The sequence below is a fragment of the Filicampus tigris genome, chromosome 12 (assembly GCF_054856515.1).
Source record: "Filicampus tigris isolate MCC_2025a chromosome 12, RoL_Ftig_1.0, whole genome shotgun sequence".
Taxonomy (NCBI): Eukaryota; Metazoa; Chordata; class Actinopteri; order Syngnathiformes; family Syngnathidae; genus Filicampus; species Filicampus tigris.
The window spans coordinates 2,458,944-2,483,407 of record NC_141228.1 but is presented as its reverse complement, the minus strand read 5'-3'; the positions used below and the strand labels follow the sequence as shown (position 1 = coordinate 2,483,407).

The window sequence follows — 24,464 nt, the reverse complement described above, 5'->3', positions numbered from 1 at the left end:
TCATGTATCATATTTAAGATGACATCATAACACATCCAATCCAATTATATGAATGATGTTCTCTATTAAATAGTTAACTCTGGCGGTAGGCCTATCAAGATGTTAATCATCCCACTTTGAATGTGTTATGAACCTGTCAAGTATGTACTGATAAGAATTTTTCAACGGGACGAGGAATGATGCCACTGAAGCAGGACATTTACCGGTACATTTCGAAACAAAAACAAATATAAAGGTCAAGGAAAGTTATCTTGGATTGTGATTCTCTGACTCTTCTCTAGCAAATACAAGCCAGACATGTCAAGGGTGCATATTGAATTACGGTGCACAAGTGCAGCTATTAAGCTCTGAGCTGTTTATCAGATTGTTATGTTGTTCTTGTTGTCTGAAAATAACAAAATTGTTAGATACATCACTTGATATTGAATATGTTATCAGGGCAGAGCAAGAGTTGATGAACACCCTAAGCTCCACTCTGACTACTGCAGATCGTCCATGTTCTTGATAGTTCACATAAATATTTTCATGTTTCACAAGCGTCTCCAGGGAAAGAATAACTTCCAGCATTCTTGCTAAGATTGCGGGGAAAATAATGATATTCATATTAATTTCTTGGCCAGGAGTGTTGCAAAATAAGGTGAAATTCAAGATAACTGCTGTGCATGCCAAATAACAAATGCAATGCAAATACTGTATCTTGCTTGATGATAAAAGAATTTATCCTTGAGCTTGCTGCATGTTATGAAGATTGTCCAATGGACGTTTATCTCTGCAGCTGTAAACTCTAGTCGGTAGTGGGTTGCCATCAATCTCGTTCATTCCAAAACTCAAACAATATTAAATGCAGACTTTGAAATATTTCTACTTTAAACTATAACCTCCACTAGCAGAGTGCTCTTTATCAATCCAAAACAAAGACAACTGAGGTGTGCCAACTGAGTAATAAAACTCATTTCATGCATCTCCAGTTTGCTATCCAGCCGGCACATCCAGTAGACATTATTCATGATTAGTTAAGATGCCCCACATGCCCTCCAGAGTTATCAGTCAGCAGGCCACCTCTGGCCCCGAATTCCAAGCAGCTGAGTATCGTCTGCACCTCTCAGCAGCTATTAGCTGTCAGGATTTATTTCCTGAGAAGTCCAACACCTCCGTAGGGAGGAAATTAGCAACTTGGACTGTCACTCACTTATTCCACCCTGACAACCACATGCGTACATTACAATCTACAGGGAAATAGCACCCTGACAACAAAATACAAGACCACCTGCTGTTGTGGACGGCATTATTCACTAAACCCCCACCAATCTGAAATTGAATCCTCACAGGTGTCATCCACTGCAAGCCACGGAGCCTCCTAGTCGTATTTGTTACTGGTATGAATATACAGTTATTCCAGAATGACATACACTTAGTTTTAAAAGGGTCAAATGTCTTGGTATGCTAATTCAATCAGTACTTAATTATATAGCATTTTTGACACGTATAAAAAGAAGGTAGTCAGAATCATTTAATATTTGGGATTTACATGATATACAAGGAATGAAATACTCTCAGATCGCAACCAGCTTATTCTTAAAAAAAAAAGAAAAAAAAGGAAATTACTATTAAAAAATAGTATTTAAAAAAAAGATTGTATCTCTGCTGTGACAGCCGCATAAATGGACAGATCTCCGTCATTACAAACTAGTCAACAGTATACGATTTAAACTTAAAATAAAAATGGAAGTATGTTGTGCTACATAAAAATATCTGCCAAAATGTTACATGAACATGCTGGAAAAAAATGAAAATATAAAGAAATATTGTTGTTTTAAGTAAGCTAGAAGTTTAGAGTAGAAAAATTATAAATTAAAAAAGTTTCTTTGAAACGTTCTTATTTTATCAGAGCTGGCATCTTTTCTTGGCAACTTATTCATTTATGTTCGGGGTAAGGTCTTGTCATTCTCAGGATGAACTGCAGGTGTTCATCAGCTAGGTGACGTATACAGTATGTGATGTTGTGTTACAGTTTTTCTCCATTGATTTGCCTCATTTCTTCAAACAGAAATTACATTTCTCAAAATAACATGTACGAATCCCCCAAACCACCTTGCAGTTGTTCACAACAAAAGGTCATTTTTCATTGATTTTGTCAAATTGCAAATGTCTTTGCAAATGGTTATGTACAAGTAGCCGACAGTCAGCACAATGAACATTTATCATTTTTATCACATTTTCCAAACAAATAGATCTTGCTGATCAAATCTTATTATTTGATTCTCAGTCTAATGGTTGTCCTCTCCAAAACATTTGAGCATGATTTCATTGTGTAAGTCATCATATGCCCAACAGTCTGTTCAATTGTCAAAATTAGTCAAGAACATAATACCATGAACCTCATGTATGACATTCTTGGAACATTTGATTGATTTCCATTTTCATGGAATGGAGTTACTAAAACCGTACTCTGCTTTCCTCAATCAGAAAGTTGGAAATTGTTCATTCATTCATTCATTATCCATACCGCTTATCCTCACAAGGGTTGCGGGCGTGCTGGAGCCTATCCCAGCTGTCTTTGGGCAGTAGGCGGGGGACACCCTGAATTGGTTGCCAGCCAATCGCAGGGCACACAGAGACAAACATCCGCACTCACAATCACACCTAGGGGCAATTTAGAGTATCCAATCAACTTACCATGCATGTTTTTGGAATGTGGGAGGAAACCGGAGTGCCCGGAGGAAACCCACGCAGGCACGGGGAGAACATGCAAACTCCACACAGGGAGGCCGGAGCCGGGATCGAACCCACGACCTCTGAACTGTGAGGCGGACGTGCTAACCAGTCGACCACCGTGCCGCCGTTGGAAATTATAAAACTCTAAATTTACGTAACACAACTGCAGGGTCTTTTTGCACTACAGTACATAATATAATACTAGAATATAATTTTTTTAATTACAGACTGGAATGCTTCGCGTGTGTTACATGGAAAAAGAGTTTTAAAAGGCCCAACTTATCTGTGTGACCATGATGTGATTTGTGATTGTATTTGTGAGTCGGGCGGATTTGGGGGGGGGGGGGGGGGGGGGGGGGCATCATCCACTTCAACCTTCTCCTAGTGGTGTAGCTTCAGCTGCTCCAGCACTTGGCATCAGGACAACCAGGCAGAAGTCATCAAGCTCCTTTGCATGTGGCGTTTTTGGTGTGATATTGGTCGTCTTCCACAGAACCAGAACCCTCCCTAGTTGCAGACTTAAGTTTAAGCTTAACCCTACCACTCTCAGTCAGTTGTGATAAGCTCCAGCACACCCACAACACCCATGAGGAGAAACTGTTCTAATAATTGATGGATGGACAATAATAATAATAATAAATTATATTGTACGGTTTAGTGCTGGGTAATGTGACGATATATATTGTAAAGTCGACACAAATTAGTCTATCGTGTCATTTATCCTCTATCGTGTCTATCGTCAGTTGTCATCTGGAGCAAATTGAACGTAAGATCGTTCGAAAAAGGTTGATTAAAAGCTTTCAATTGTCTATATATGAGGAAATTAATCATATAGTATATAGTCATCCCACATTACACGCGTACAGTGAAAAATCAAATCTAAGAGTCAATGAAAATTAATAAATAATGAGGTGGGTGAATGCAGATAACGAATACTACTGCTTTGGAAAAGAATAATCTAACAACAACAGATCCATCAATATCAATAACTATTTTTTAAAAAAAGGCCCTCAAGGCATGCTTGTTAAGCCTTCAAACTACACCAACACAACAGTTTGCATTTTGATTTGCACCAAAACATAAAGAATAACAAAATTGAGAAGCAACGATTTTTAGGGCTTTTCTTTAATTGAAAGGCGGAGACCGGCCCTAAAAGCTTCGCTGGGCATCTTATGTCACCTGCAGCCAGGTAGTCGGCAGGTTGAGGTGAGATGCCGCAACAGCTCGCTAGCGATAGCAAGTTTAACAACAAGCTTCGACTACTTCCTACTAAACACATTGCAGCTTCGCTCCTAACTCATTCATCCTTTTCTTTTCCCCTCCATGCAGACCAAACGTGTGCAGTGCACACCGTTCCCGCCGGAGCGTTCCCAATGCAAGTAAGTGGCGCGTTTGAAGCGCTCGGAGGCAATTTTTACCATCTGCCCATTTCACCGAGTAGGTTCAGATGAACCTTTGGCCGCCTCGCGACCACGTCACATGGGTGATTAGTGGGCCGGACTAAAATCCACCTCTGCCCTTGTTTAGTCCGTCCCTTTGTTAAAACTTGTCACCCCCCGTCCTCCGTCCCAAAAATTGGCATCTGTCCGGGATGGACCGTTCCGCCCCGGGGACGGAATGCCCAGCACTGTGAAAACAGTGCATTAATTACGATCAATTAATTACAGTCAAAGTTAAAGCGTAATTGTTTTTTTTTTAATCGCATTAATCTAATTTTTAATCTCTAACTTTACTGTTTTTGTATGATGATAGAACTTTATTTATGTTGCGGATTTTATAACAGCTACAGCTGTAACAAAGAACTTTACATTGCAATAACAAAATATTGTTAAAATTCATTGAAGTTGAACAACCTCACTCTAATTCACCTCTCTCTCTCTCTTTCTTCTTTGCTCCGGAAATGCGCCGTAGCAAACCAACTCAAAAAGGAATAAATACTTAAGCAGGATTAAGATAAATACTGTATATACTCACAACACAATATCGCAGTATGTTAGAAAAATAATAAATACAAAAATAGTATATGCGATCCCAAAATTAATAATTAATAAAACAGCCTGTGGATAATGACTCTTTCAGTGACACACTGCTCTACCAACCTGATGAGCATCCCAAAAGCCCTTCTCATCATTTACCAGAAGTAAGTGTAGTCTTACACTATTCAAACAGCTTCAATGAACTGGGAGCGGCCATTGCTGATGCTGATATCATGAGCAAAACCTTGAAATTTAAACATCTACTCCATGACAACTCTGTTGAAAGAGGTAGTGGCTCTGGTGTAACACGGGATGTCTATAGTAGCTTCTGGTCAGAGTTATGAATGGTGCACTGTGGGAACAACTTTTAAAGTGCCTTTTCTCAGACGCGATTTCTCTGAAGTAAGATGGAAAGCAGTTGGATGGATCCTTCTAAAAGGATTTCAAAAGGATGACTTTACCTCACGTGCAAGTGTTTCATTTTACGTTCCCCCTCTGTATAAGAGTAAAAATAAAAATTGGCTATGCTGTTCTTTGGGAAAATATTCTTCTGTATTGAGGTAACCTTTACTCATTAATGTTGGAAAAAAGTGTTTCTCAAAATGCATCTTAAATATAAAGAACAAGACACATTTGTCAGAGATTTGTTTTATTTTTGGTTTTATAAAAAACACAAATATGCTATGTTAACGACCCTTTTATTAATCTTTGAGGAGTTAACAAGATGTCTGAAGTCTGTTTACATGCCATGTACAATAAAGTGATTCCTTGACAGCAACATGTCAATGTAAGCTTGAGTTGTCTTCATTGTATCATTCTGTCTGCATATTGATTCATAAATTATATTTATGATAGATCTAGTATAACAATAGGTGCCTGTTTTCACAACATATTGTATGCTGTATGCATTCCACTCAGTTAGTATTGTGAATTCACATTGTGTTGTTTACTGTAATTTACAATGCAAAAACACTGAGAAACTATCTACAAATTTGGAGGTATGGCATTTCTTAGTCGCGAATACAGTTCTAGAGCACTGTAAGCATCCACAGCCATATAAGCCAATCAGGATAATGCAAAGTGCAAACAAAGTCTCATCACATGGGTATTGGCCTTTTGGAGTGCTCTCCTCCTTGCACAATGCAACTTCTTCAGGAAGAACTGATCGAAGTTTGTCTTCTGCCCCGCAAAGTTGTGGCAAGTAGTACAAGAGAATGGGGCGTCCTCAATGCAAGCCATTGATTGGTCTTGATGTTATTCGGTGTGCATTCCATGTCAGTATAAGGTTACATGAATTCAGTAGACAATTCAGAGACATCATCATCATGAACACACACATCCCGGTAGTATGTGTGTGGTATGTATATATATGTGTGTAACGACGTAATGTAACTTGTTAATCCGATTTTTTTTCAATATTATTACAGTTGCTGAGTCAGGTGACGCGTTATAAATTTCGGGAGTATAATACATATGTTGACATCTGTATTTTACATTTAACAAGTAGGTCTGTTTTCATCATCACTTGATCATAAGCTGCTACTTCCAGCATTACTTAAATAAGAGGTTCCTGTCGCACTTGGAGCTTCACGTGACAATGTGAGTGCGCAAGTCATTTCACTGCCATGCAATTCAAATGTCTTTATACCATTTACGGTACCCAAGAGGGCTGAGAAGTTATTGTTTGTGACAATAATCACTGTCAGGGTTTCATAAAATAAAATGCAAATCATAGACACAAAATACAAGCAAGAACAAACTGAAGTAAAACGAAGCGAATGAACTGCAAAAAAATAAGTCACTGTGCTTTTTAGATATGATTTAATGAACTTAGTGCCATCAATTACCATATGTAAAACGTAGTGATTCTGATTGGCTGTTCACAATCAAAATGCAAATCATCTGCCGGTGACAAATGACGTCACGCTACGGCACCATCAATCGGACAAACTACAATAGACGCCATTATTAGAGTCTGATGCGCTCGTTTCTTATTTACCTTTTTTTTTTCAAATCACCTCGAAGCTTTGTCTCCATGTAGTAAAGGAAAATTAGAACTAACTGAACCTTCAATTATTATAAATAGAACAAATAATAATGAAAAAGGAAAAAACATTTAGTCAGGTCAGGTCCGCTGATAGTGTAGTGGTACACACGCCTGAGTTGTGTGCGGGCAGCGTGGGATCGATTCCCGCTCAGTGACAGTGTCTATGTGTGCCCTGCGACTGGCTGGCGACCAGTTCGGGGTGTAGTCTGCCTTCGCCCATTGACGGCTGGGATAGGCTCCAGCAACTCCCCGCGACCCTATATAGGATAAGCGGTTTGGAAGATGACATGACATGACATGACATTTAGTCAGGTCAATTTTGACTTCAATACATATTTTTGCTTTTATTACATGCCCTGTCTGTGTGTTTCTATCTATCTATCTATCTATCTATCTTGTTAGACCAATTATCGATTATATGTTATGCATCACTATTATTTGTCACTTGTATAGCGCTTTGCTACCTTTGGTACTCAAAGCGCTTCGCACTGAACCTCATCTACCTCCTGATGACGCAGCATCGGGAGCAACTGGGGGTTCAGTATCTTGCTCAAGGATACTTCAACATGGTCAAAATGGCTGGGGATTGAACCCACAACCTGCCGGTTGGGAAAGGACCACTCTACCACTGAGCCATGCCGCCCCCAGTGTGTAAATTAATTTGAGAATAATGATCATTTCATTTGTGGTTTACAGTCTGTGATTATTTATTTACTGGACAAAATACCAGTTCCAATATTTATATTTAAAAAAGAAATCTTATTGATACAAATATTGATCAAAGGTAGTGATGTCCCACCACACCATAGAGTCGAAACGTTTAATATTATAGACAACACTATAGTTAAATATGCTCATAAGTTAACTCTACCAGCTAGAGTATGGCAGCAAATTTTGCATTATCCTTTTAAGGTCTTGAAATCATTATTATATAAATTAATCCGATTTTTAAATAAGTAACTTAAAAGTAACTTGAACTTGAGTAACGCATTACTCTACAAATAGAGTAATATTGTAAAGAAACTTATTACTTTCACATGCAAGTAACTAGTAATATATAATATATTACATTTTGGAAGTAACTTGCCCAACACTGTTTTTATATATATATATATATACCTCCCGTGAGCCGTCACCTTATCGTGGTGGAGGGGTTTGCGCGCCCCAATGATCCTAGGAGCTAAGTTGTCTGGGGCTTCATGCCCCTGGTAGGGTCACCCATGGCAAACAGGTCCTAGGTGAGGGACCAGACTAAGCACGGCTCAAAATGATCCCTTATGAAGAAAAAAAATTAATGGACCACGTTTTCCCTCGCCCGGACGCGGGTCACCGGGGCCCCCTTCTGGAGCTAGGCCTGGAGGTGGGGCTCGGTGGCGAGCGCCTGGTGGCCGGGTTTGCACCCATGGGTCCCGGCCGAGCTCGGCCCGAAAAGGACACGTGGGTCCCCCTTCCCATGGGCTCACCACTGGTGGGAGGGGCCAAAGGGGTCGGGTGCCGTGTGAGCTGGGCAGCGGCAGCAGACAAGGACCTTGGCGGTCCGATCCCCGGCAACAAAAGCTAGCTCTTAGGACATGGAATGTCACCTCTCTGGCAGGGAAGGAGCCTGAGCTGGTGTGTGAGGCTGAGAGGTTCCGACTAGATATAGTCAGGCTCACCTCCACGCACAGCTTGGGTTCTGGTCCCAGTCCTCTCGAGAGGGGTTGGACACTCTTCAACTCTGGAGTTGCCCAGGGTGAGAGGCGCCGAGCAGGTATGGGCATACTTATTGCCACCCGGCTTGGCGCCTGTACATTGGGGTTTACCCCAGTGGATGAGAGGGTAGCCTCCCTCCGCCTGAGGGTGGGGGGACGGGTCCTGACTGTTGTTTGTGCTTATGCACCAAACGGCAGTGCAGGGTACCCACCCTTTTTGGAGTCCTTGGAGGGTGTGCTGGAGGGCGCTCCACCTGGGGACTCCATCGTTCTGCTGGGGGACTTCAATGCTCACGTGGGCAATGACAGTGAGACCTGGAGAGGTGTGATTGGGAGGAACGGCCCCCCCGATCTGAACCCGAGCGGTGTTCGGTTACTGGATTTCTGTGCCCATCACGGATTGTCCATAACGAACACCATGTTCAAACATAAGGGTGTCCATATGTGCACTTGGCACCAGGATACCCTAGGCCGCAGTTCGATGATCGACTTTGTAGTCGTATCATCGGACTTGCGGCCGCATGTTTTGGACACTCGGGTGAAGAGAGGGGCGGAGCTGTCAACTGATCACCATCTGGTGGTGAGTTGGCTCCGATGGTGGGGGAAGATGCCGGTCCGACCTGGCAGACCCAAACGTATTGTGAGGGTTTGCTGGGAACGTCTGGCAGAATCCCCTGTCAGAAGGAGTTTCAACTCCCACCTCCGGCAGAACTTTTCCCACGTCCCGGGGGAGGCGGGGGACATCGAGTCTGAGTGGACCATGTTTCGTGCCTCCATTGTTGAGGCGGCCGATCGGAGCTGTGGCCGCAAGGTGGTCGGTGCCTGTCGTGGCGGCAATCCCCGAACCCGCTGGTGGACACCAGCGGTAAGGGATGCTGTCCAGCTGAAGAAGGAGTCCTATCGGGCCTTTTTGGCCTGCGGGACCCCGGAGGCAGCTGACAGGTACCGGCTGGCCAAGCGGAATGCAGCTCTGGCGGTTGCTGAGGCAAAAACCCGGGTGTGGGAGGAGTTCGGGGAGGCCATGGAAAATGACTTCCGGACGGCTTCGAGGAAATTCTGGTCCACCATCCGACATCTCAGGAGGGGGAAGCAGTGCACCATTAACACTGTTTATAGTGGAGATGGGGTGCTGCTGACCTCAACTCGGGACGTTGTGGGTCGGTGGGGAGAGTACTTCGAAGACCTCCTCAATTCCACCAACACGCCTTCCACTGAGGAAGCAGAGCCTGGAGACTCTGAGGTGGGATCTCCTATCTCTGGGGTTGAAGTAACCGAGGTAGTCAAAAAGCTCCTCGGTGGCAAAGCCCCAGGGGTGGATGAGATCCGCCCGGAGTTCATAAAGGCTCTGGATGTTGAGGGGCTGTCATGGTTGACACGTCTCTACAACATCGCATGGACATCGGGGACAGTGCCTCTGGATTGGCAGACCGGGGTGGTGGTCCCCCTTTTTAAGAAGGGGGACCGGAGGGTGTGCTCCAATTACAGAGGGATCACACTCCTCAGCCTCCCCGGCAAGGTCTATTCAGGGGTGCTGGAGAGGAGGGTCCGTCGGAAGGTCGAATCCCGGATTCAGGAGGAGCAATGTGGTTTTCGTCCCGGCCGTGGAACAGTGGACCAGCTCTACACCCTCAGCAGGGTCCTCGAGGGTGCATGGGTGTTCGCCCAACCAGTCTACATGTGTTTTGTGGACTTGGAGAAGGCGTTCGACCGTGTCCCTCGGGGAGTTCTGTGGGGGGTGCTTCGGGAGTACGGGGTACCGAGCCCCCTGATAAGGGCTGTCCGGTCCCTGTACTACCGATGTCAGAGTTTGGTCCGCATTGCCGGCAGTAAGTCGGATTCGTTTCCTGTGGGGGTTGGACTCCGCCAAGGCTGCCCTTTGTCACCGATTCTGTTCATAACCTTTATGGACAGAATTTCTAGGCGTAGCCGAGGTGTCGAGGGGGTCCGGTTTGGTGGCCTCAGTATTGCATCTCTGCTTTTTGCAGATGATGTGGTACTGTTGGCTTCTTCAAGCCGCGATCTCCAACTCTCGCTGGAGCGGTTCGCAGCCGAGTGTGAAACGGTTGGAATGAAGATCAGCACCTCCAAATCTGAGACCATGGTCCTCAGTCGGAAAAGGGTGGCATGCCCTCTTCGGGTCAGGGATTGGATTCTGCCCCAAGTGGAGGAGTTCAAGTATCTTGGGGTCTTGTTCACGAGTGAGGGTAAGATGGAACGGGAGATCGACAGGCGGATCGGTGCAGCGTCTGCTGTGATGCGGACCCTGTATCGGTCTGTCGTGGTGAAGAAGGAGCTCAGCCGAAAGGCGAAGCTCTCAATTTACCGGTCGATCTACGTTCCTACTCTCACCTATGGTCATGACCCACAGCTCATGACCGAAAGAACAAGATCTCGGATACAAGCGGCCGAAATGGGTTTCCTTCGCAGGGTGTCCGGGCTCTCCCTTAGAGACAGGGTGAGAAGTTCGGCCATCCGGGAGGGACTCAGAGTCGAGCCGCTGCTCCTCCACGTTGAGAGGAGCCAGTTGAGGTGGCTCGGGCATCTGATTAGGATGCCTCCTGGGCGCCTCCCTGGTGAGGTGTTCCGGGCATGTCCCACCGACAGGAGACCCCGAGGACGACCCAGAACACGCTGGAGAGACTATGTCTCCCGGCTTGCCTGGGAACGCCTTGGGATCCTTCCGGAAAAGCTGGAAGATGTTGCTGGGGAGAGGGAAGTCTGGGCTTCCCTGGTGAAGCTGCTGCCTCCGCGACCCGACTTCGGATAAGCGGGAGATAATGGATGGATGGATGGATATATATATATATATATATATATATATATATATATATATATATAATTAGATAGATAGATATAGACACCCACACACCCACACACTCCCACCTTCCTTCCACTGTACCTGTATGAGGTTGAGGAAGCAGAACTGTATCAGGTTTTTGTCCAAGAAGTTACCTGTGAAATGTCCATCATCTGTTTGTGAAAAATGTCCATTCAAAACTGGACACATTGTTACGCAGGATCGCCCACCACGACTCTATCCTTTGATTTGCTGTACTGCATCCATTAATGGAGCTTCCCTCTCCAGCATGATGGTCCCTGTCATTTCTTCGCAGGAACATCTGCCTTTATCTAACATGACCATTTTCTGTACCAGGGTCAGCTCTTACACGTTGTGGACAGCCTCCAACACACATTACTGTATTTAGGAAGTAATCAGCAATACCGTTGGATCACTGTTAGTTGTACATGCCTCCATCCACATGATGTGATAGCTAAATCCATCAATACAGCCATTTATTTATCATCATGATGATTTTAAATCTAATCATGATGACTTTTAATCTCATCATGATGATTAAAGTCATCATGATGAATTTTAATATCATCATGATAACTTTTAATATCATCATGATGACTTTAAATCTCAGCATGATGACTTTAAATCTCGTCGTGTTTTTTTTTTTCTCGCAGGGTGGTACTAATACGCCGTCGTATCGGCTTGAGCGACAACTGCTGTTATAGGGATTGTGGCATTGCCCCCGCCCCTCTTTGTAATGGTATGCCCCAGTTGCAGGTGGGAGGCGCGGGTTACGTGACACGGAGACGGATGCACCATGCAGCTCGTTCCTGCAAAGTAAGCATAAGCAAGCTACTCACCCATGTTCCCCCTTAGCCGCCAACTTCCAGATAGTTTTCACAATAAAATTAAATGCATTAGATGCAAAACAACTTGTGTCCACGAGTATATTGCTGACTCAACTCAACTGACGAGGGCACATCAAGGTGGAGTTCATGCACTTCTTCTGGCGTTCACTACTTACGGAGATACGACATAGCAACTTGCTGTGTATAGGGGTTTGCTGGAATGCTTTTATTTTGAAGGCTGGGAAGGAGAGGAAGTGGAAAATAAATAAGTAACTTGTTGACTGCCATTGCTGGAGGTCTGGACCCAAATAATTATACAATACGAAAAAAAACAACCCCGGGGCTCGCAATGGAAGTACACGTGCAGTTTGGTAAGTAGCAAAGTACTGTAGCGAACTGAGTTATCTTTGTTGTGGTTGAATTCATGTTTTGCAGAATTATGTTGTTTCCGAGCCTGTTGAATGAGTCGCGCGGCTTGCTGGATGGGAGGGGGTGCGGGCGAGAGAGGAGGAGCGGAGGATGAAGGAGAGAGAGTGTGTGACTGGTTGGATTGAATGGTTGTTGTACTTGTGTTGGCCTCGGCTGCGGCCCACAGTAGCCGGTTTGAATGAATAAAAACGCGTTCATTGAACTACGACTGATGGCGTATCATTGGGAGACGCTACAGTACTATGTGGCGCATTTTGAAGCGTGTTTGAAGTGTTTCCACAGTGGGTTTGAATGGTAAATTAGCCAGCTAATGATCCCGAAAAAGCCTCTGCCTTTAGTGTGCCTCCCACAGCGATGTCAATCACGGCCGCTTTTTTTTTTTTTTTTTTTTGGGTAGGGGGGCGGAACGGGGCGGGGGCCGACAATGTTTATGAATATGGCCAGAGGGTCGCGGCCGGACGGGTACCACGCAAGTCAAGGTTGGAGGGTCGCGGCCGAAACGGCAAAAAATGGTAAAGTGCCCAGCTCTGCATATACATACATACATATATATATATATATATATATATATATATATATATATATATATATTAACATTTCCATTTCCAAGCAAAAAGTATTGGTATCATATCAGTATCGGCTGATACTACCCTGTATTTACTTGGTATCGGATTGATACCAAAATTCACAGTATCGCCCACCCCTACCACAAATGGAGTTGGAACCCTTTAAATATCCTTAGCCCCTCCCTCCAGGCAAACAATTTAAGATAATATGGGGTATTAATAATAATATTCCAGTATCAGTGTCAATTAACTAAACAGTAACCAAAATTCACATAAATGCTATCTACAATGTATATCAACGGTCTTCACATCACAGCTTTCAATTTATTCATACATAATACGAAATAATACAAATAAATGGCTAAAATGGTTCAGCCCCTAGTCAGGTGAGCTCCTACTCCGCCACCGATCGCCATTTAAGGCACAATCAGGAAGCGCCTGGGTTTGTATGGAGTAAGGTAGCTGTCAAAAAGGCATATCGGTGATTAACGATTCGTATCCGTAATAGTAATAATTTGTGAGTACAAATTAAAATTGTGAGGGTTTGACTTATTTTCTTGTGAGTATGAATAAAAACTAAGTGGCATTGTTTTGTGAAGACAACTCTCGCTTCTACGACTACGAATCTTCACTATGCATGAATTGCCAGCTAAGGATCCGAATCACTTTGTGAGAGGACGAATCTGCACAACAATGCAAATTAGGATGACGTCACGCAGGCCACAGGCAGGTCCCAGGGGGAGCTAATCGATCCGCGATTCCGCCCCCCCACGCATGCATAGATAAGAAAATAAAGACGGCAAACGTGAGCGGATCGGACGGCGCTTCCAGCAGCACAGGAGACGCATCTTCACAGCAGGTAAAGTCAGCAACGTGTATATTCAATTTAATAATATGTATTTCATAAGGCCGTTCTATCTCAAATAATAGCTTTGGACTCACAGGTTTATGGCGATGGATTGGAATCTAATTATGCGTTTCACTGTTTGCATTAGTACGTGGCTAATGTAGCTCTGTTTTCAACGTATGTCACCATACTGTAGTTTAGTCACGTGTAGCCACAATTCAGAACGTCGACAAAAATGTATGTATTGTATGAATACTATAATAATAATTCATAGCTCTTGCTAAACTGGTCGCCCCGTTTTTATTGATGACTTAATTTAAGTATTCTCACAGAACTAAAAAAAACAAGGACATTGTAGTGTTTAATGCAAAAGAAAAAATGTTGTACATAGTGTCTTGTGAAGACATATCACAGAGGGCTATTTTGTCATACTGCGAACTAGTTTAAACTGAAATGTAATGACACAAGTGAGGTTTATCCGCTTTAACATTTTAATGAGTGTTGTTGTCCTGTTCTTTTCGTACAAATATTACATATTCATAAGTATAGTATACCGTGTTTGTAGACTCTGAGAGTGTGTGTTGTGTATATTTTTATGAGTTGGTAGTGTAATATCTTGAGGTATTAATAAGTATATGCACACACGTCAGTTTCCGTTTCCGGCGCTGCGCGCCGCGGCAGCCCGCTACAGTAGCTCCGGCTCATCGGTGAGCCTTTTCGTGTGTTTTTGTTCTTTAATATTACTCTACCTCATACCTTTTTCATATAGTTGATAGTCGTAACTTGCGTAGCAATGGACACCCAAACTGCGGTATTCTTGCTGTTGCTGATGGCTATTTTTTGCGCGATCGTGTCCGGCGACTTGGCTCGGAGCCGAGCCCCCATTGTTTACAGCCGGAATCAGCTGTTCGCACTCCGTGCTAACCATGCGCCGGCTCCCGGGGCGAGACCCGATATCCCCCGTGAGCTGAGGAGGAAGAGACGGGGATCTCGTGCGGGGGTTAAACGCCGGGAAAGGAGGAGACGATACCATTCCGTCCTCCCGTCTGTTATCATGGGGAATGTTAGATCGCTCCCCAACAAGATGGACGAGCTAGCGGCGCTTACCCGGCATGAGAGGGACTTCCAGGAGGCTAGCCTGATGCTATTCACGGAGTCGTGGCTAACAGCGCTAACGCCGAACGCGGTCGTAGAATTGGACGGCTTCCAAATCATACGCGCGGACAGGACGCTGGAGAGTGGAAAGGGGAAAGGAGGAGGGATGGCTGTGTTTGTGAATGATAGATGGTGTAATCCTGGGCACATCCCGATTAAGGAGCAGCTTTGCAGCAGGGATATTGAGCTGCTAGCTGTCGGCATGAGGCCATTCTATATCCCGCGAGAGTTTAGTCATGTGATCGCGGTGACCGTCTACGTCCCACCAGCTGCCAGCAGCGACACAGCCTGTGATGTCTTGACTGCAGCAGTGAGCAGGCTACAAACACAGCACCCAAATGCCCTGGGACTCATCTCTGGTGACTTCAATCATGCCTCCCCTTCCTCCTCTCTGCCTTCATTCACACAGTATGTCACCTGCCACACCAGAGACAATAAAACACTGGACCTTTTCTATGCCAACACCAAGGAGGCATACACATCACTGCCCCTCCCCCCGCTGGGCAAAGCTGATCACAACCTGGTGGCTCTCCAGTCTGTGTACAAACCTCTGGTCCGCAGGCAGCCAGCTGTGAACCGCACGGTTCAGAGATGGTCTGGAGAGGCCGAGGAGGCCTTAAAGGACTGCTTCAGCACAACTGTGTGGGAAGTACTCAGCGATGCTCACGGGGAAGACATTAGTAGTCTAACGGACACTGTTACAGACTATATATATTTCTGCATGGAGATCACCATACCCACTAGGACAGTAAGGTGTTTCTCCAACAACAAACCCTGGATCACACCAGACATAAAAGCTCTCCTGAAGGAGAAGAGGAGGGCTTTTGCGTCAGGCAACAGAGGAGCGGAGGACTGTGCAGCGCCAGCTGAGGAGGAGGATCAGAGAGGGGAAAAGGTCCTACAGGAAGAGGATGGAGGAGCAGCTGCTGCAGAATGACGCCAGGGGAGTCTGGAGGGGCCTGAAGACCATCTCAGGCCACGGACAACCCAAGACCCGGACTGGGGGGGACCTGCAGTGGGCAAATGAGCTGAATCTCTTTTTCAATAGGTTCGATCAGATGCCTGCCTCCACTCAGTCTCTCCTGCTGCAGTCTCCACCTACTCCTCCTGCTGGGCGTGTCACCCCCTCCCCCCTTTTCTCCAAAGTCTCCAGCTCCCAGCTACACCAGATAGCCACCACTCCCTCCTGCCCAGCCTTGGCCTTCACAACATCTCAGGTGAGGAACCAGCTGAAGAAGATGAAGGCGAGGAAGGCAGCGGGTCCAGATGGTATCAGCCCCCAGCTCTTCAAATCCTGCACAGACCAGCTGTGTGGAATTGTCCAGCACATGTTCAACCTGAGCCTGAAGCTGGGCAGGGTCCCCCAGCTATGTCCTCTGTCCTGGGCTGCTCCCTGGACTCTGTGGACTCGGTGGGGGACAGGAGGATGTTGGCCAAGCTGTCATAAATGCTGGGCAACCTGGACCACCCCCTCCAGGGCACCCTAACAGCACTCCACAGCACCTTCAGTGACAGACTGTTACACCCTCGCTGTGCAAAGGAGAGATTCCGCCGTTCCTTCTTGCCTGCTGCTGTCAGACTCTTTAACAAGAACATTGTGTAGTCCCTACAAACTGACGGACATTAGTGCAATTGTGCAGTCCTGCACCTGAGCTCATATCGTGTAATACCCAATACTCCCCACTACTGTAATACTGTGCAATACTCAACATTCCCCACTACTGTTAGTCTAGTTTTATTTTTATCCAATGCTGTCCCTTACATTTCACTACAGCACTGCAGCACTGTCACTTACTTAGAGTATTTTTTCCTCTGTACTATGTACAGGCCGAAATGAGTGTTCCTCATACTTTTTATGTAGATGTAGGTTGGTGTGTATATACATGTGTATATACACATGTTACTGCGTATATTTACATAGGTTTGATCCTAAATGTTTGCCGTCAATGTTATACATTAATGGCCACATTATGCCGCCGTCCCTGTGTGACCTATATCTTTGCTGCTGTAACAATGAAAATTTCCCCACTGTGGGATCAATAAAGGCATTCTTATCTTATCTTATCTTATCTTCATCGGAGTTGGCTTCAATGCAAGTGACTCAACATTAAAACAGGGCTGACTGGGAGTTCACTCTACGTCTCTCTGTAACTGGCATATCCAAGCCACCAGCACCTAGCACCTTGGTACCTAGTTGTGTAAAAGTTGAGTCTGTATATAACATCTAGTATGCATAATAAGAGCAAATTATGAATCCGCCCCATGAAGCAAATTTGTGATTATCGTGCATTCCTATAAAAATATATGAAATGTCACTGTGTGTTTTATCTGCATCAGATTATAGTTTGTCAGTACACTGAAAAAAAAAGGTTGAATTTACTCCATTTTATTTTGACAAGTGTTTGTATGATATAAAACCATCTGAATCTTATTAACTATTGTCTCTTTTTCTTTTGTAGTTCCTTTATTCTGAGCAAATCAGCCCAGCTGCAGCACTTTGTAAACCACCCCCGAAGTTCACTGCAGTATCATCACTATACCTACCTGTTCACCATACCCCTTTACGTTTTCTCCTGGAATTATTTTAATAGATCTACTGTAAATGTTATGGATGTAATAATTTACTCCAGCTCAGAATCAAGTGTAAATTAGGGCAGTCACAAACGATTATTTTGCTAGACTACAATTAATCGGATCATATGTAAATTGCGGCAGGGGAGCTCCCTTTTTTAGAGTTATATAACAAAGATATATATTGGCAAACAGTTATAATAATTAAAAAAAAAAATCAACATTATGTAATTCTGAGAAAATGTTCAGTAAACATATTGTTGTGTCTGAAAATATGAGGACATGACTTTTTCTGCCAACGGTCTTTATTCCAACTGCCGTAGCAGGTGTACCCGTTCACTGCTGGTACTTTCGACAATGCTGTAACGTGGACAATGCCGTAACATGTAGCAGTACAGCATATGGCCATATGCTACATTCCCCCCCCCCCCCCTTCATGAAATCTAAGAATTTCCCAGACAACATAAAACACACAAAACAAGGACTGGAACAAAGCCCGTCACGATCTGAGCAAACCAGGTAGACTGCCGGTTTACTCGCTTAGCCTTGTGGGTTATTCTGCCACGCAACAGGCTAAGCTCTGGCTCAGACTTTAATGTTAAAAGTCAGTAATGTAATCGTCCAGGTAACGAGGTTTAAGGCGGACACCTCGCCTTGTTCTTGTGGACACCTCACTAGTATTCCAGGGCATGCATTAGGAAAACCATCGTTCCTGTCCAAGTGGTCCAGATCTGCCACAGTCCCTCCATTCAAGGGTGCCAGTGATGCCACTCTTCTGAGGCGGCTGGCATGCCAACGTGACCCGTCAGCCAGACGTAAGGTGGCCAGTCCTAGTTGGGCAGTGATTTGCATTGGTGCCGTCCAGAACGAGCTCAATTTGTGTGAGCGGCTGGGCTGGCGAATACGTACCCAGTCTGACACATTCAGTGTGGGTTGCTTCACCTGGCGTTTCTCATTAAACTGCTGCTTCATTTGCTGCTGTTTATCTGCCACCTTGCTGGCTGCGGAGGGCACCGATTCTGGAGTGGCCCTAGTCGGAGGACGAAGGCGGTCGGGGGCAAGCTGCAATTCACGTCCAAGCATGAGGAGAGCTGGGGAGGCTCCGGTTGTGGCGTGTGGTGTTGCTCTGTAGTGCCGAAGAGAAGGGTAGGCCATCTGCCAGGTGTGCTCTTAGTCCATTTTTTTATGTTTGATTAAACCTCTCTACACCGCCGTTGGCCTGGGGGTGATACATGGCGGTCCTGATAAGCTTTATCCCCCTCCCCTCTGTGAAAGCTGCAAAGTCCGCTGAGATGAACTGCGGCCCGTTATCTGTCGTAATAACATCCGGCACACCCCAATGTGCGAAAAGAGAGGACAGGAAGTCCGTGGTGACTTTGGTTGTGACTGACCCGGCAGGCAGCACCTCGGGCTACTTAGAGTGGAGGTCATACGCCACCAGAAGAAATCGTTGGTGTTGAGGCATGGCATGGACTTCACCACAAATGTCCACTTGGATATGAGCCCAGGGGCTGGCCGGCCATGCCAAAGGCTGCAGAGGAGGAGGTGAAGTTTGGCCAGTTTTGCCACTTGTGAGGCACGCTGAACAGTCCTTGACCATGGCTTCCACATCACCGTCAATGCCACCAGACCAGGCCTCTGCAGCGTTGCTTCACCCTCACAATGCCCAGGTGTCCCTCGTGAACCATGGCTAGGATGCAAGGCCTCAAGGTGTACGAGACCACAGTACAAAGCCCCCTAGCCACGCAGACATCATTCCAGCAGGAAAGCTCACCCTTAACCCGATGGAAGGGTGCAAATTCCTCTGACACCTTTGCGGGCCAGCCCTCCCTGATGAAGGTGCAGAGTTTGGACAGCGTAGGGTCATCTGCGGACGCTGCCTGAAGGTCTTGCAGGGAGACTACAGCTCGCAGAGGTGTATGCAGCATGAGGACCAGACCCTGTTCCAAAGTGTCATGGTTGGTGTCCGGTGCAGAACTGGGAGTGGCACGGGAGAGCAAGTCCGCCACCACGTTGTCCCTGCCTGGTTTGAACTGAGTGGTGAAATTGTATGCTTGCAGTCTCTCAGTCCACCTATGCAGCCGCAGCGGCTTGTGCCCCGACCCAATTGTAGCCAACAAGGCCGTGAGAGCCTTGTGGTCCGTCCGGAGTGTGAAGCGACGTCCATACAGGTACATGTGCCACCTCTCACATGCCCAAACACAAGCTAGGGGCTCCCTCTCATCGACCGAGTACTTTTGCTCAGCCGGAGTGAACGATCCGTGAACGATAATCCGTCGGACTATCACACTCTGTGGAGCAGCGAAATGTCTGGCCAATAAGGCGACACAGTCTTCATATGTCTGTGCTGGTCCGAGAGTACGAAAAATGCGTTTTCCCTCGCTGCCCAAGTTGTGCACTAGCATAGCAAAAATACAGAGAGGACTAGAAAGCAGAAAACAACACATAGGTATAAAAAGTGCAAAAATTTGACTCTAGACAATTTTGTTGTCCACCAGGTAATGCTAGAGCTAGATATGGTGTGTAAAGAATGATGGGTTTTTTTTAAACCTCTAATCAAGGTTAAAATGGGAATGTGCAATGTAGGGCTGCTCGATTAAGCGATTTTGAACCGTAACCGAATTTTCTTGATAAAACGAAGTTAAAAACGTTCAAATCGGCACGTTCGATTTTGTTATTTGTGGGGTATCTAAGCCACCGTAGTTTCCACTGCATTTCTGCTTCCTCCCACGAGCGTGCAGTCCAAAACAATGACAACATCCATGGCTATACCGGCGATTCTGCTATTTGCTCAGGCAAGTGAGTGTTTGGTTAATAAATCGGGCAAATATAGATCTGTAGTGTAGTGTGTGCTCCGCATGTACAGTACAACCCATGAGCAAGTAACTCAACGTCTGAAAGTCATCCCTTTTTTTTCTCCTCTACAACAGACCTCTGGTGCAACCGGACTATGCATCCGCACTTAAGCTTGACAGTGCGTTGTACTATTGAGTGACAGTTTTGCACTAATCATTGATTTAGGTTTAAGTCAGACCAGGGAGAAAGGTGAAAGGCTAGTCACTTGCTGGTTGGCAAAATGACAAAATGTCTACCTTCTCTCATGTTGATGATTTCGTTTCAGATGGTATATGCAATTTCTTCTTTCATGATTGGTTTAATTAAGAACAGATCTGAAATCTATTGTGTAAGCAAAATGCTGTTAATCCCAATGGATTGTTCTGTGTGTATTAAGTTAAATTGACTGGCATTTTGAGTTCAAAGAAAGAAAAATTCAGTTTAAATAAAAGACATTAAAAATACTTCATTTTTCATTATTTTTGATTTTACAAAGAAATCGTAAAATCGTGTTTGAGAGAAAATAATCGGGATTTTCTTATTAGGCAAAATCGAACAGCCCTAGTGCAATGAATGTCAGCATTGTATGGATGGATAAACATAGTTTTTGGGTGGAATAAATAAGTAAAATTGATTGACAAATATGTTAAATAGATATGTAATACATTGATGAATGAAATAATTCACACACAGCCCTATATTAATTACAAGTTCAATCAGATATACATAATTTTCACTGTACAGGCAGTTAATATACTACTTTAAATATAAATATATACAGTAAAAACATTATTCTCTATTTTATGAAGATTAAGTGGCTAAATGTGCGAAACAAATGTTCTACTGAACTGATTAAAGATGAGCAGGCGGGGTACACCCTGAATTGGTTGCCAGCCAATCGCAGGGCACACACGAACAAACAACCATTCGCACTCACAATCATACCCGGGGACAATTTAGAACATTCAGTCAACCTACCATTCATGTTTTTTGAATGTGGGAGGAAACCGGAGTACCCGGAGAAAACCCACGCAGGCACGAGAAGAACATGCAAACTCCACACAGGAAGAACGACCTCTGCACTATGAGGCAGATGTGCCGTCAATTCGGGTTTAAATAGTTAAAAATGATTTCACAGACAAAAATAAATAAACAAACAAAACATACAAGTCACGCAAGGAAGGTTGAAGGCAGGCAGGTCGGCCGTCTCTGCCGATGAGGTGTTCCTTTTTTTTTTTTTCAGGGAGTTGGTAACCCTAATAGATGGATAGATAGATAGATAGATAGATCTATATGTAGATATGCAGTGGATATATATAGGTGTGCGTGTGCGCATGAGCTTTAAGATCTCCAACCAGCACCTTTATTAAATATTGAAACATATGTGCAAGCTTTGCACCCTGTTACCTTTATCGTGTGTCGTCACTGTCCTCAGCTCCGAACCGTAACCGTAATGCACTTCTCTGTCCAGTTAATTCAACTACAGCGGTGAAGCAGACGAATGAACAGGATGTTGTATTGCTTTTTTATTCAACTGGGGCTTTATTCCATCCCATTTCAGCGGCAGTTTTCTATGGAACTTGCATGCTTGTAACTGAGCACACCTACTCCACACCACGGACTCATGTATACTGTAAGTCCGTGCTCCACGCGCACTCGTCCTCACTGCCGCTACTTGTCTTCTCTTCTGGGTTCTCACCACACTGGTGCCCACGTTACACACGCTGGTAATGGTACACTCTGCCTCTCATGGTAAAAAAAAAACAAACAAAAAAACTTTGCCTCTCATTTTTCACATAATACGTCAGTCAAATTGCTAATTGGTCCCATAAAAAAACAATTAAACACAGACATTTTCATGAATTCATAAAACCCCCCTGGCGCCCAGACAAGGTGTACGAAAGTGGACATGTCCGGGCAAAAGAGAACGTTCGGTCACAGAGCGAACAAAATCAAACAGGGGCCTTCAAACAGAAATATTACATTTTTTTAATTTTTTTTTTTAGTTTTTCAAGGGATCCATGTACAAATAAAAGAAAGGTAAATAGTTTGTGCTGGTAGGAATTTCCAAATCACTGTTGTGAGTCCGGTTAGAACTCCAATAATGAGAATCTTGAGTTTTCTGACGTTTAATGAAGTTGAATTCAGTCAACAGTGCTTGATGCTTCAAGTCAAAGTGTGGTTCTACAAACAAATAAAGCAGTATTAATATCTAAATAATGTTAATATTACACAAACATACAACTGAGAACAGCGTCAAGTTGTAAACACGAGACGAAATCGCGGTACTAACTCTCCTTTAAATATTGTATGCGTGTGAATGTAGCAGTGAAACAGGTGTTTATACAACAAAACAATATACTCTTCGTATTATGAACTTACTTGTCTCACGCACAACTTAAAGGCAGGATAAACTGTTGACTAAGCCTTGAACTTAAACTTAATAACAGGCACAAGTCTCGCTACCGTCTCTCTTTCGTCTCTCTATTTTTCTCCTTCCTGCCCGAGTCGGAGCTCCAGGCCCCGCCCCCTTAAAGGAGACAGAACAGCAGTCTTTGAGCACCCTTTTCTACAACAAACCTTCGGCATTGACACTTAAAGTTACTAAGTGACTGTTATCCAGGTATATGCAATACGCATAAATTAGCCAGATGCATCTGAATCCTTTTTATAGACACAAGAGGACCATTTTGCTTAATTATAGGCTCCCTGTACAAGTATTAAAGCTTCACCGTTCCGATTATAAAACCTAATGTTAAGTCATTAGTATCTACTGGTCCTTAGACTCAACCAGGGGAATTGTGTGTAGGCAGAAGCATCCTGGAAAGTTGCATATGCACATTGCAAAAGTAAAAAAAATACATTAAAAAAAGATGGCGGCACGGTGGTCGACTGGTTAGAACGTCCGCCTCACAGTTCAGAGGTCGTGGGTTTCGATCCCGGCCCCGGCCTCCCTGTGTGGAGTTTGCATTTTCTCCCCGTGCCTGCGTGGGTTTTCTCCGGGTACTCCGGTTTCCTCCCACATTCCAAAAACATGCATGGTTAGTTGATTGGATACTCTAAATTGCCCCCAGGTGTGATTGTGAGTGCGGATGTTTGTCTCTGTGTGCCCTGCGATTGGCTAGCAACCAATTCAGGATGTCCCCCGCCTACTGCCTGAAGACAGCTGGGATGGGCTCCAGCACGCCCCGTGGCCCTTGTGAAGATAAGCGGTATCGATAATGGATGGATGGATGGATGGATAAAAGAAAGATACACTGTTTCACTGTAATATTTATGTCACAACTGAAAAGGACATATGGAAAATTTACTTTTTAACTGCTTGGAAACGAATAGTGTGGCTGGTTCATGGGAGTATCTGCTCATCCATCCAGTATTAAACAACCAAGTAAACCTTTTATCTGCCTCTTTCGGAAAATGTTGCCTGTGAAAGATCTTTTCTCAATTTCCACATCACATAGTGTGACAGACCCCACACGTTCCCTGTATACATGACATGACATTGACTAGCTAGGCAGCCATTTTCATGTGGACAGAGAAAATACAGACAAATCCTTATGGACTGTCGCATTATGAGGGTTGTATATGGTTCAATTAGCCAAGGATAGCTTTGTGCAAAATACATTTGCAGTCTGGATGCGGAGGAGTGACCACTTTCTGGTCAGTATCTCAGAGCCTTAAAACTTTTGTTTGTGCTGCTACCGTTTTGCGGTTATTAGAGATTATTTTTTAGGTCATTCAGAGTTCACCCAGGCCCCAACTTCTCCAAATCAACCTAAAATGGTTCCATTCGATTGTGCTACGTTTGTGCTCTTGTGTGCTGTAAAAAATTCCGGTTGTGCTGCAATAGTTTTATAGATATTCATACCTGTCAACTTATACGTTTTCCGCGTATTTTATACGTTTTTTGATCATTTCACATTGTGTACGCCGTATAACAATTTTTGTACGAAAAAAAAATATTAAAAACTCGTTTTTTGAAGAGCG

The 24,464-nt window shown here is 44.5% G+C and overlaps 1 pseudogene; it reads right to left on the bottom strand.

The window, feature by feature from the left end:
* Positions 1-8,064: 8,064 nt before the first annotated feature.
* On the bottom strand, positions 8,065-9,818 carry LOC147138046 (uncharacterized; annotated as a pseudogene).
* Between the last annotated feature and the right edge of the window lie 14,646 nt (positions 9,819-24,464).